This window comes from Mytilus galloprovincialis, chromosome 10, assembly GCF_965363235.1.
Source record: "Mytilus galloprovincialis chromosome 10, xbMytGall1.hap1.1, whole genome shotgun sequence".
Lineage (NCBI taxonomy): Eukaryota > Metazoa > Mollusca > Bivalvia > Mytilida > Mytilidae > Mytilus > Mytilus galloprovincialis.
The window spans coordinates 44864218-44877459 of record NC_134847.1 but is presented as its reverse complement, the minus strand read 5'-3'; positions in this window follow the sequence as shown (position 1 = coordinate 44877459).

Genomic DNA, 13242 nt, shown 5'->3' with positions numbered 1-13242 from the left:
AGTGTCCAACGGTAAAATACACAGTAAAACTCTTCTATTTATACAAAAAATCCGAAGCTACACGGCTTGCAACTTAAAGGACAAGGTATGATAAGGGCTATTTTTGGCCCCCTCTCCAAATAAGTTTAAATTGATATCAATGATGGTCTTAGTGTAGACACTTGAAAAAATAATGATTTTATTGTGTTCCGGTGAAAGGAAGGTTGCCTAGCAACGGTTTTTATTAAGAATGAAAATTATCACATATTAATTGCTTTATCAGTAAAAATTTAAATATTTGCACATGATATTGTTTGTCCAAGAAGAACTTGAAGTCACAAATGAAAATACCCTTTGATTTTGTTTATTATATGCTTAAAAACAACCTTGGCAACAGAAATGTTGCCTAGCAACGGTTAAAAAAATTGGTGCTTGCCCCTCTTAAGTATGAATTAAGCTGTTGTTTGAAGATTTTTCTTTCCATTTGGTGTTTCATTCCAATATTTTTTCATATACATCTTTTTTTATTCTTTTAAATACAAATTCCGTATTGAGCATAGCAACACAAGTGTTGTTTAGCAACAGCAAAACATGTTTGAATTAAAGCCAACTACAAATCAATAAGTCATTTTATTGAACAAATTAAATTGAATGCAATGCAGATTGTCTGTTTGTGAACATGTTTAGTTAGAAATGAAAACTTAGTTCAATTGTAGGTCACTACACGCTGATAAACAACTAAGTTACATAACAAGTGCATATCAACCATGCAATAATAGGTTCTTTATATTTTTATAAGTATGAGCTTAGTTATTTTTTAAGAATATACTTCCTAATACGGTGTTACACTATAATATAAACATCTAGATTATCATTATTTTTTGGACGAATTCTATATCGAGTATAGAATCCCACATCTTGCTAAGCAACATCAAACATTTTTTTAAATTGTAGACCACTACAAAATCTTTGTTTCAATGTGAAAGTCTTTTCATGAAATCAAGAATATATAGGATTTAATAATTTGACATCAGTTTGAACAGCTTTTAAAGATACTTAACAGTTAATGGAACGAAAGAGACGTGACTTGTACCACTTACAGACATTGTGTGGAATAAAATGTCTAATCCAGGCAATTACGATTTAATATGATGTAGGGGTTGGAATGTGTCCTCTGCATGGGTACAAAACCTATGGTGAATTAGAAACGACTTATCAAGGCAAAAAAGGGTGGTGTATAAATCATTTTTGGAGTTATTAAAGAGGCATTAATTGACCTAAGAAATTAAGCCTATTGTACAGTAAAGAAAGTGGCATAGCCTGTAAGAACATATATGGTTAAAGGGTTGGACAATCATTTAACCATGAAAGTTAAAGGTCAATTAACTGGACCTTGAGATCAACGGTAAATGTCATAATGGTATTAAAATTGAGAATGGAAATGGGGAATGTATCAAAGAGACAACAACCCGACCATAGAAAAAACAACAGCAGAAGGTCACCAACAGGTCTTCAATGTAACGAGAAATTCCCGCACCCGGAGTCGTCCTTCAGCTGGCCCCTAAACAAATATATACTAGTTCAGTGATGATGAACGCCATACCTAATTTCCAAATTGTACACAAGAAACTAAAATTAAAATAATACAAGACTAACAAAGACCAGAGGCTCCTGACTTGGGACAGGCGCGAAAATGCGGCGGGGTTAAACATGTTTATGAGATATCAACCCTCCCCCTATACCTCTAGCCAATGTAGAAAAGTAAACGCATAACAATACGTACATTTAAAATTCAATTCAAGAGAAGTCCGAGTCTGATGTCAGAAGATGTAACCAAAGAAAATAAACAAAATTAGACTTACGATATTTGAGTCATGGCTATACACTGTATGCCAAATATCATAAGTCAATGTATAAAAACTAAATAAGTGTAGACCGGGACAAGTGTGTATGAGAATAAAATTCCAAAAAAGAAGAAGAATAGTTATGTTTTTGAAGTATATTGATATTTCTATATGAAGATAACTTCAAATGCAAAACATTCCTAAGCTTGAAAACATGTTTGTTTGAAAATAATCATCTGTAAAGTTAAATTAAAGGGTGCTTGAAATTTCTTGAAGTTTTGTCAATGGGGGGCACATATTCGCCGTTTTTACACATCTATTTAAAACCAAATAAATGCAGCTTTTTGTAATATTTATCAAATAAATTTCATTATAGATGAACAGCAGACATTTCAAAGGTGTAAAAAACAGAAATTTAGGCCAATCAGTCAAAAAATAACTAAGAAAAAAATCTTTGAAAATCCTGTTTTTCATTCAGGAAATTGACCGAAAATTGTTGTCCGTTTTTCGATCTTTTGCAGTTAGTGCCGTAATTTTGTTAAAGTTTAAAAAATAATCATATTTGTTATAAAATTATAATTAATCGGCATATTTTCTTCCATTTCAGCCATCCTTTGAAGTGTTTATACCTCAAAATCATAAAACGGCGAAATTGTGTCCCCGGCGAATATGGGCCTCCCACTCTATGTTGCAAAAGTTATTTCTTTTGGGTGGATGTGTATGTTTAAGCGCGGATTCATATAAGATGGATTCTTACAGTATGCACTCTTTTAGTAATTCATTGTACAATTTAATAAATATAATAAATGAATTAAAACGCCTGATATCGTGGGTTCTGACACCGGCCTGGTCAAACTTAAGACTTAAAAATTGGTATTTGCTGATTTCCGTTAATCAATTTGCATTAAGGGGTAAGAACAAAAACTAGTTGGATCGGAGTGTCAAGTTAGGGTAATATGTCTTCCAACGGACTGTAACCTTTTAAGGTATAGCACAATAAAAATTAATGAAACAAACAACCCATGCAGCAACATGATGTCCAAAAGTTAGCACTTTGTGTAAACATGAATTATTATTGAAATAGTAACTTTTATTAACTGTTAACAAAACTGTATATTGTTTGCAAAAGCTACGGATAATATATTCAGGAATAAATAACCTTTATTCACAAAAAAAAAAAAAAAAAATCGGAATTTTGAGCCTTTTTAATATGGTCATTTGACATTTTTTATTCGACCGTCACTGATGAGTCTTTTGTATGCGAAACACACGTCTTACAAGCAAGATATCTTTAATTATGATGCATTTTATTCCTTTCATATTCAATACTTATTTTATTTTCTTTGACGTGTAAATATCTGATTAAAAAATAAAAGAAGCTTTTATTCTTTTGAATATGTTTAAATTCATTATACATGTAGTGCTAGAAGAAATACGAAGTAGCACGCGTTGTCGTCAAGATAGAACAACAGGAAGGCAGGTGACAATTACAAATAATAAGTCAAATAAATTCAACACCATGACCAAAAAAATATTAACTCAAGATACATAATTTAGATCATAAAAGTGTTGGATAGTTTTGTTTAATCTTGATTATTGTTACACTTACACAATTAACTAATTAAAATTGTCACATGGTGTCTACTTATGTGATATGAATAACAATGTATGTTATTATTCACAGGTCTGTAGTTTATTTTCGCCATCTGTATTTTTATTAAATGATTGTCTAAAATGTTAACTTGGCATGCCATACTTGGTAGAAATGCGGACGTGAAAGAAAGCACTTTTCACAAAAGTGTCAACGCAGATTAAAACATTCCAGGGCGACGATTTTGTCAATTATGAAACAAAATACGTATATGCACTTTTTGAGTATGAACCAGTTTTTATATTCATTCACAATTACGTTCCCAGTATTTCTCTGAAGTTTATCACAGTTCCGTCTAATTTTGGGTCATATTTCGACGGTCTGCTAAAATGTCACTTTAAATTCAAGAATAATGAGTTAAGGAATATCCTGTTTTCCTGTCTCAAATATGTTTATTTTTCTTCCTAAAGAAACTAGCCATTATTATAGCGTAGCAAGAATACATTTCCGTCGTCGGATCTAGTAAATACCGGAAATCATCTCCGGTCCGCAGTTCGGTTAAAAATTTCGATGATTCAATGAAAACAACGACGATTTTTTGTCACTTTTTTGAATTTTTAACTATGAGCGTACTTACGACCCACTAAAATATTTGAACTGCATCAACATTTATGTTCAAGGAATGCCTGGTATAACATGTATAAATATGATCGTGGGTCGTAGGTACGCTCATAGTTTAAAATGCAGAAAAAGGTTTGGAAACTGCCATTTTTCTGCCCTTTTCCAGAATCTTGAGGTCTTTACAGCAACAGGGCATGAATAATATCAACGGAAGTTGAAAAATCTATTGATGTTTACAAAAATATAGGTTTTAAACTTTAAAAATAATGTATTATATTTAATAGCAAGTTACTTTTAATTTGAACGAAATTAGGGGGCCGTTCTCTGATGCTTATCGTACCTTGTCCTTTACATTTAGTATTTTTGTTGCTTATTCCATAGCATAGCGGTTTTATATGACGAACAGCCCGATATTCTCGTTATTATGACTAATGCATTTTCTTATCTGACATGTAAGTATCCAAATCTTGATATCCACAAGATATCTAAATCCAAAGCAAGAGGGCAGATATCTATCGACGGATAATAACAAGTCAGATATCAATCAAGGGTTAATAAAGGATCAACTATTAATAAAATATCAGGATTTAATATGTTGTAGTTTATTGATGTGCTGTCCAACTTGACTCTAAAATATTGTTGGTGAACTCGTCCATACAATTGTGTCCAACTTTATATAATTTAAAAGATAAACAAAGTGATGCCCCCGCACTCCACTCTGAAATAATGGTATTATTACAAAGTCAATGTAGGACTTTCTTTGAGATATCATTTGGTCTTGGAAACATAATAGATGCCCCGCAGATGCAAAGTATTATTTTAAAATACACACAATTGAGCGTGGGAGCACATATATGTATAGGAACTATAACATTTAACTGCTTATACCCCAAAAATGACAAAGTTCAACTATCTCAATCCCAAAAGAGCAAATCTGAATAAAAATCAAAACCCTGACCATGCACACTCACACCTTTAATATATGTACACACATCCAGAAATGTGATAACTTCCTAGCATTCAAACCGTAGGAGACGTTTTCAGGAAACACTCTGATTATGCAAGTAAATACTCCAAAAATTGACAAAGTTCAACTATCTCAACTGTCCCAAAAAGAGCAAATATTAATAAAAAAGACAAAACGCTGACAACATGCACACCTTCAATATATGCACAAACAGACAGCAAAGCGAAAAATTCCTTAGATTAATTATGTAGGAGGCGTTGTGCGGAATAAATATAAACCTAGCTTAAATATGTATGTTTAAACTAAACTAATTATATACATATAATGAGACGGACGGACGGAAGGAAGAAAGGACGGACGGACAGAGTTAGAACAATACCCCCCCCCCCCCAAAAAAAAACCAAAAAAAAAAAACCAACAAACTTTGAGTTGCGGGGCATAACAATAAGATGTGATGTGATTGCCAATGAGATAACTTTTAAAGTGACCAAATGACACAAATATTAACAGCTATAATTATAGTTCACCGTATGCCCTTCAACAATGAGCAAAGCCCATACCGCATATTCAAAATCTCAAACGAGAAAACTAACGGCCTAATTAATGTACAGAGAAATGAACGAAAAACAAACATATAACACAGCAAAGAAATGAAAGCCATTGAATTAAAGACTCCTGACTTGGGATAGGCACATACCTGCATAATGTGGCGGGGTTAAACATGTTAGCGGGATCCCAGCCCTCCCCTAACCCGGGACAGAGGCGTGACAGTACAACATAAGAATGAACTATAAAAATCGGTTGAAAAAGGTTGAACGCATCAAATGGATATAAATAGAAATACATCTAACACAGAGAGGACGTGGCCGGGTACTTGTACATCCCAACAACAAAAATACACTTTGTTCAGATCTGAGAGTACTCGGAGTTACTGACAGCTAGTTCTAAGCCAATATCAACTAATAAAAAAAATCATGCAGTTATGACTGAATCATCAATCAGTACACATTCAACATCCAATGGGTTTACTGTAAAGACGTCATAGCAGTCAAATAATAGAATCTGAGCTAAAATGAAGAACTTAAGCATTGTTTTAATAGCTTGGTGTAAATTCAATTCATTGTCCTTTAAATAAACGATTTTTAATTGGTGTGGCACTAGAGTGTGACATTAAAAAAAAATTGTCACCCGCTCAGCCATGTGATAGAGTAAATTTACACCTTCGTATTAACCAATCAAAATATGGCATTTTAACGTGAAGTATAATAAATTAAAATATTAACCATCATAGATAATGTTTACTCACCGATCCATTATAACATATCTTTTAGCTCAACAGATGTCTATGTTTAACGACCATGGTTAATTATCATGTGTTACTACAATACAAAAGGCAGAGACAGTTTGTAAGTTTCTCTGTAATCTTTTAGTTCCCTAATAAAATGAAATTTTCTCGTCTCTGATCACAGATATGTTTTATCGTTCGATTTAACTACGATAAGAGTGCAATCCATTCACTTTCCCTCCTATAAAATACAAATGCCATTATTTACTACGGATACACCTCTCAAATAAATGTTATTTGTTCTACAAATATTGCTCAACAATGTTGATGTGTGCGTTGTTTTGGTATAATTTGGTCGTTCCATTGCAATTACTTCACACTAGATAAATAAAAACTTGCAACATCGACATGATGAATTCCTTGACAATATCACAACAAATAACGGGTTTATTTTCTATTTTGTTTTAATCAAAAGTTAATTAGCGTGTTTTCAGCAATTGCGCTGTCGTTTTCTCATATCAAAGTCAATCTCCCTTGCATTTTTCGATGTCTTTAAGTTGTTTACGAACAATCAAGCACTACTTACGATGGGCAATCTGTTGCAAGAAATTATTCAAGCTACAATTGATTAAGTAAAAAACTTTCTACGATTTGCAATTCATAGTACATGTTATTTCACTCAATATCTACTATTTATAGTTAGTAATAATAAGTAACGTATAGATACTGAAGAGTGTCTGTTATTTAATAAATGTATATTTATTTGTTATGACAGTTTTATTGGCATTATGATTATCTAATGTAGAGATCAAAAGAGTCTGCAGTAAAATGTTTATTTGAAAGCTCAAGAAAGGCAGATTATGGTGGTACCAAACACCTTAACTAAAATCAAGTGGCTCGTTTAATGTATAATGAGATGTTTACAAAATACATACTTTTACCTGTTGACAATAACATAAAAATTTAAAGAAACTTGATATAGCAGTTTGAAAAACACCAATTTGATCATTGAGAAACTTAATATTTCCTTACAATAGCATGTGATTCAAACGTTCAGCTGATTTTACAAAGTTATCTCCCTGTAGTGTTATGTACAATGTACCATCTTAATTTCTAAATACTGTTTTTTTTTTGTTTTTTTTTGTTTTTTTTTTTTTTTTATCTAACGCACTTTTCTAGATCCTTCATGTAGGTACGTTTAATGCTGATTTTTCATGTTAATATCAAAAACAAATACAGACATACGACACAGCAACACAAATACCCCACATTCTAGGAAAACAACAAACTTATAAAATATATAATACCAAAATCAACCATACGAGACTTGTGTCTTCTTTACATAAGAGGTTTGAAACCTTATTTTTGATTAAAATGTGTTGATTTTATATTCAATTAATTAAAACGTTTCTTATTAATTATGTCGCTGCTAACGCATAGGCTATCCTTTCTAGGCAGATTTATATTGACTGCGTTTTAGAAATCGAAAAATGACACGTACTTTTAAAAATCTGTCAGCTGCTACAACTGTTGAAGATTTATATATTAATTTAAGTGTTGCTGTTTGTTTTGTGTAGTTCTGCAATCAAGAGGGAACAATTAGTCCCTATCGCAGTATCACTCACATAATAGTTATACTTTATCGTTAAAATAAACATAAACTTTTAATTTGTAGTTTAGTATGGTGTTCATTATCACTGAACCAGTATATATTTGTTTAGGGGTCAGCTGAAGGACGCCTCCGGGTGCGAGAATTTCTCGTTGCATTGAAGACCTGTTGGTGACCTTCTGCTGTTGTCTGCTCTATGGTCGGGTTGTCTCTTTGGCACATTCCCCATTTCCATTCTCAATTTTATAAACATTTCAAATTACTATAAGAAAGATTAGAAGTCCCATCCGCTTAACATTCACAAAGATAATTTCGATCATCGCCACGATACTTTCTGTAAAAGATAGTCATTTTAAAGAAGAAAACATAAAATAAGATGGAACAGAAATATCACATGCAGACAGGTATAATTCTTGCAACTCTTTTTTTGAAGTTTTATGATCCTATCTGAATCTGTTCTGCAACATTATCAATGACCTAGCTATGCAAATTACCCACATTGACGTCACATCGTCTATGATGTAACTCTCAAAACATTGAGCTCTAATTTCGACCCATCTAGTATCTCTGTCTCTGGAATAAAAACAACGTCTTACATGATCAAGACCACAATTATTTTGTAGTGCATTTCTTGTAGAACATATATGAAAATTAAAAAATCCCACCTGCGCTTTCTCAATGAAATTTTTACAGTATGTTGTACTACTTTTGGGACAAATTATATCAAAATTATAGAAAGCGTCATCGGCTCTAACTCCAAATATGAACAATTTTATGTTTAGGGCGTCTTGAAATTTTTTCACAGCTTCCGAAGTGCTAATTTTTAACCTTTTTAGCTGGACCAAATCACTACTTTCCTTTAAAATTCTGGACCCAAATTTTTTTACAGTGTAATTGCACCTCCCTACTTGCAATTTGAGGCATAAAACATGGAGAAATATATTTGGAAGGGGTAGAAAAAACATTAGCAAGTAACCCTCTGTCAACACTAGGGAAAATCTAGGGACGACAATTTTGGACTCGGACCACATTTAACTACATGTATGGTTCTGCCAATGCCAATGGTAGTACCCTAAATCCAGTTAAAAATATGTCAAATTCACATAATGCAATAAAAGATTTTTTTCAAACTGAAAAAAAAAAACATGTTGCTTTCACGTAACACATTGTGGTCTAATTTAAAAAAAAAATCGCCAGTTACTTGTGTTATGATATTTTAATTATTGTATTTTTTTTTATGTTGGCCTGATTTGTGTTGTGTGGCCTGATAGTTGTTTACAGAATAATCTTAGAACTGTGCAGTTTAGAAATCACTGGAACAATTACAGAACGATTGGAACTTTCCAGAATGATCCTAATAAAAGATGCGTTATATAAACTTCTACCTTTTACTAGAAACTTCCGTTGTAACTTTCTAGAATGTTCCATTATAAAGTGTTCTAGAATTTTCCTTGACAATTATATATATACAGACACTAAAGTTAAACGGACACTCTTGGACTTAGACTTAGACATCGATAGACATTAATATTCATAGCATTTGGATTGACACTTTTATTCTACAAACAACATCATACTGGATTGTGACCTTAGCAGTGAACGTAATATTCAGATTGGATTCCGAAAGATTTCCGGATACAGATAAAGATAAAAGATTGGACTCATATTTTGACAGTTAAGTTGACAGTAATATTTGTGTAATACTTCTTGTAAACTTTTGTATAATAAATATTGTTAAATTTTATTATTGATTTGTGTCTTTTGTTGGCTACACTTTAAAGGTGATTTCTGGCCGTAACAGAAATTGGGGGCTCGTCCGGGATACTGAATTATCGTATTCAAAATTTGTTTAGTAATTTTTATTATAACTAGCCAACAAAATTCTACAAACTGGCATTTGATGCCGGTAAATTTTTGAAAACGCCTGACCTGGAGGGGTTTGATAATTTAAAGAAGGAGGAATTAGTGTTGCTTGCTAAACATCTGAAATTAGATTTTAAAGTATCCATGAGAAAACAAATTATAAAAAATTTGGTTATAGACAAATTAGTTGACGCAGAAATTTTAGGTGAAGAGGCTCTTGAACTTAAGGTCGAAAATATTGACGCCTTTAAATTAAAACAGCTTGAATTAGAACATGAACTTAAATTAAAACAACTGGAAATGAAGGAGATGGAGAAAATAAAAGTAAAAGAAGTTGAAATGAAGGAAAGATTGGAAATGGATAAAAAGGAAAAAGAATATGAATTTAAATTAAAAGAACTTGAAATGAAGTTAAAAGAACTTGAAATGAAGTTAAAAGAACTTGAAATGAAGTTAAAAGAACTTGAAATGAAGTTAAAAGAACTTGAAATGAAGGAAAGGCTAGAGATGGAGAAACTGAAAATTAAAATGGTCAGGGAAGAAAGCAACACTAAAGTCCAGCAGAAATCAGAATATTTTGATGCAGCAAAAAATATACGTTTGGTTCCAAGATTTTGTGAAAAAACAGTCGATAAATATTTTCCACAGTTTGAGAAAGCCATATTGGACTACAATGCTACAAAGTGTTTTTGAGGGTAAGGCCGCTGAAATATACTCCGCACTTCCATCAGAAAAAAGTTCCGATTATGACATGGCAAGGGTCAAAATGTTAATACTTCAAGTGGAAATTACAAAAATCAAAGCACTGAGCGTACTGATAGTAAGCATGTTGCACAGAATAAGAGTCAGTCCAGTTATAATATGTCTAGTCCAAAATTTGATACTTTTGAGAAGAAGACACTGATTTGTGCTTTTCGTAAGAAGAATGGTCACCTGATGGCTGATTGTTTTAGACTCGAGAAGAAGAATGAACGAGATAATAAGCCAAAGTCAAGTGCTTGCACGACACCCGTTGTTACCAGTACATTGGAATGTCCTGCGAGTCAGGCTTTTAAGTCCAGTTTTTGTGATTACATGGAGGAATATAAACCCTTTATGTCTGATGGTTTTATTTCTATTGTTGATGATACCACTCTTCAGCCTATTAAGATTTTACGGGACACTGGAGCTTCTCAGTCTTTATTGTTAGAAGGTGTGTTGCCTTTGTCCGAGAAGACGTCTGTTGGTGCCTCCCTTTTGTTACAAGGTGTAGAGTCGGGTTGTATAGATGTTCCTCTCCATCGTATTTATCTGAAGTCAGATTTGATAACTGGACCTATTATTGTGGGTGTTCGTCCTAATCTCCCTGTTGAGGGTGTTACATGATTGCTAGGTAATGATCTAGTTAGGAACAAAGTGGTTGCTGAACCAATTGTTACCAGTGAACCGGTTGTGGATATTAGATTACCTGAAGATGATGCTGAATTGTATCCAGCTTGTGTTGTCACTAGGGCGATAGCTAGAAAACAACAAGATGAGGATTTGAAAGAAAACCAGTTTAATTAGTTGAAGACAAAACTTTACGACAAAAGAGATGATTTCAGCTTTCCAATTGTGAACTTTCCATTTCTAAGTAGCAACATTCCAGCAGCACCTGCATACGGGGTATATATCTCTCAATTGATACGATATTCCCGTGCTTGCATTTCCTATCATGATTTTCTTGATAGAGGGTTACTGCTCACAAGGAAGCTATTAAATCAAGAGTTCCAAATGGTGAAGTTGAAATCATCCCTTCGTAAATTTTACGGACGCCATCACGAGTTGGTTGACCGTTATGGAATAACCATTTCACAAATGATATCGGATATGTTCCTCACGTCGTAACTACAATCCCCTTCCCTTTCATGAATTTGACCTACCGAATTAGACTATTTACCGGATTTGTAATCACATAAGCAACACGACGGGTGCCGCATGTGGAGCAGGATCTGCTTACCCTTCCGGAGCACCTGAGATCACCCCTAGTTTTTGGTGGGGTTCGTGTTGTTTATTCTTTAGTTTTCTATGTTGTGTCATGTACTATTGTTTTTCTGTTTGTCTTTTTCATTTTTAGCCATGGCGTTGTCAGTTTGTTTTAGATTTATGAGTTTGACTGTCCCTTTGGTATCTTTCGTCCCTCTTTTAATTACATGGACCTTTCTGACACTTTCCTAGCCGACATTGAAGTTCCTGGTAGCTCAGAAAAGGCCCTAATAAGACCACCTAATGTTAACAAGAACGTAATTATGCCATGGCCAGACGTAAACAGCCATTCATTAAACAGAAAGAACCTTTTTGAAGAACAAAATAAAGACCCTGAGGTTCTTCAACTCCGCAAAAGGGCTCAATCACAGGAGGAAGCAGACAAAGTGGCTGAATGCTATTTCCATCAAGACGGCATTTTAATGAGGAAGTGGAGGCCTCCTGATGCTACCCCAGAGGAGGAATGGAGAGTGGTATACCAAGTGGTGGTGCCTAAAGTTTATAGGCAAGAAATTATTGGTCTTGCTCATGACACATCCTTGGCTGGACACTTAGGTATAAGGAAGAGTTGCCTTAAGATCTTGCAGCATTTCTACTGGCCAAGACTTAGAAATGATGTTGCAGCATACTGCATATCATGTCATATATGCCAGGTTGTTGATAAGCCTAACCAGAAAATACCACCAGCACCACTTCTGCCTATTCAAGCCTTTGACGAACCTTTCAGCAGAGTTCTAATTGACTGCGTTGGACCTTTACCAAAGACCAAAACTGGAAATTCGTATTTATTGACAATCATGTGTACATCCACACGCTTTCCTGAGGCTATTCCGCTAAGAAATATCAAGACACCTACTATTGTCAAAGCACTTATCAAATTTTTCACATTAGTAGGACTTCCTAAGTCTATACAGTCCGACCAGGGATCAAATTTCATGTCAGGTCTATTTCAGCAAGTCGTGTACCAGTTAGGGATTGCTCAGTATAGATCAAGTGCGTACCATCCAGAATCTCAAGGTGCCTTAGAACGTTTTCATCAAACATTGAAGAACATGATTAGAACTTTTTGTCTTCAATTTGACAGAGACTGGGATGATGGAGTTCACTTTCTACTTTTTGAAGTTCGAGAGGCTGTTCAAGAATCCCTTGGATTTAGTCCCTTTGAGTTGGTATTTTGCCATTCTGTAAGGAGACCGTTAAAATTGATTAAGTAAAAGTGGCTTACTGAACATACTGACTTGAATCTTTTAGACTATGTATCTAGATTTAAAGAAAAATTGTATACTGCTTATCAAATTGCTCAGAAAAACTTAAAAAATGTACAGACCAAGATGAAAATATGGTATGATAAAGATACCAGGGACAGAGTTTTTGAGCCTGGTGATAAGGTTCTTGTATTTTTGCCAGTCCCTGGACATCTTTTGCAGGCTAAATATTGTGGTCCTTTTACAATAGAGAGTAAAATCAATGATTTGAATT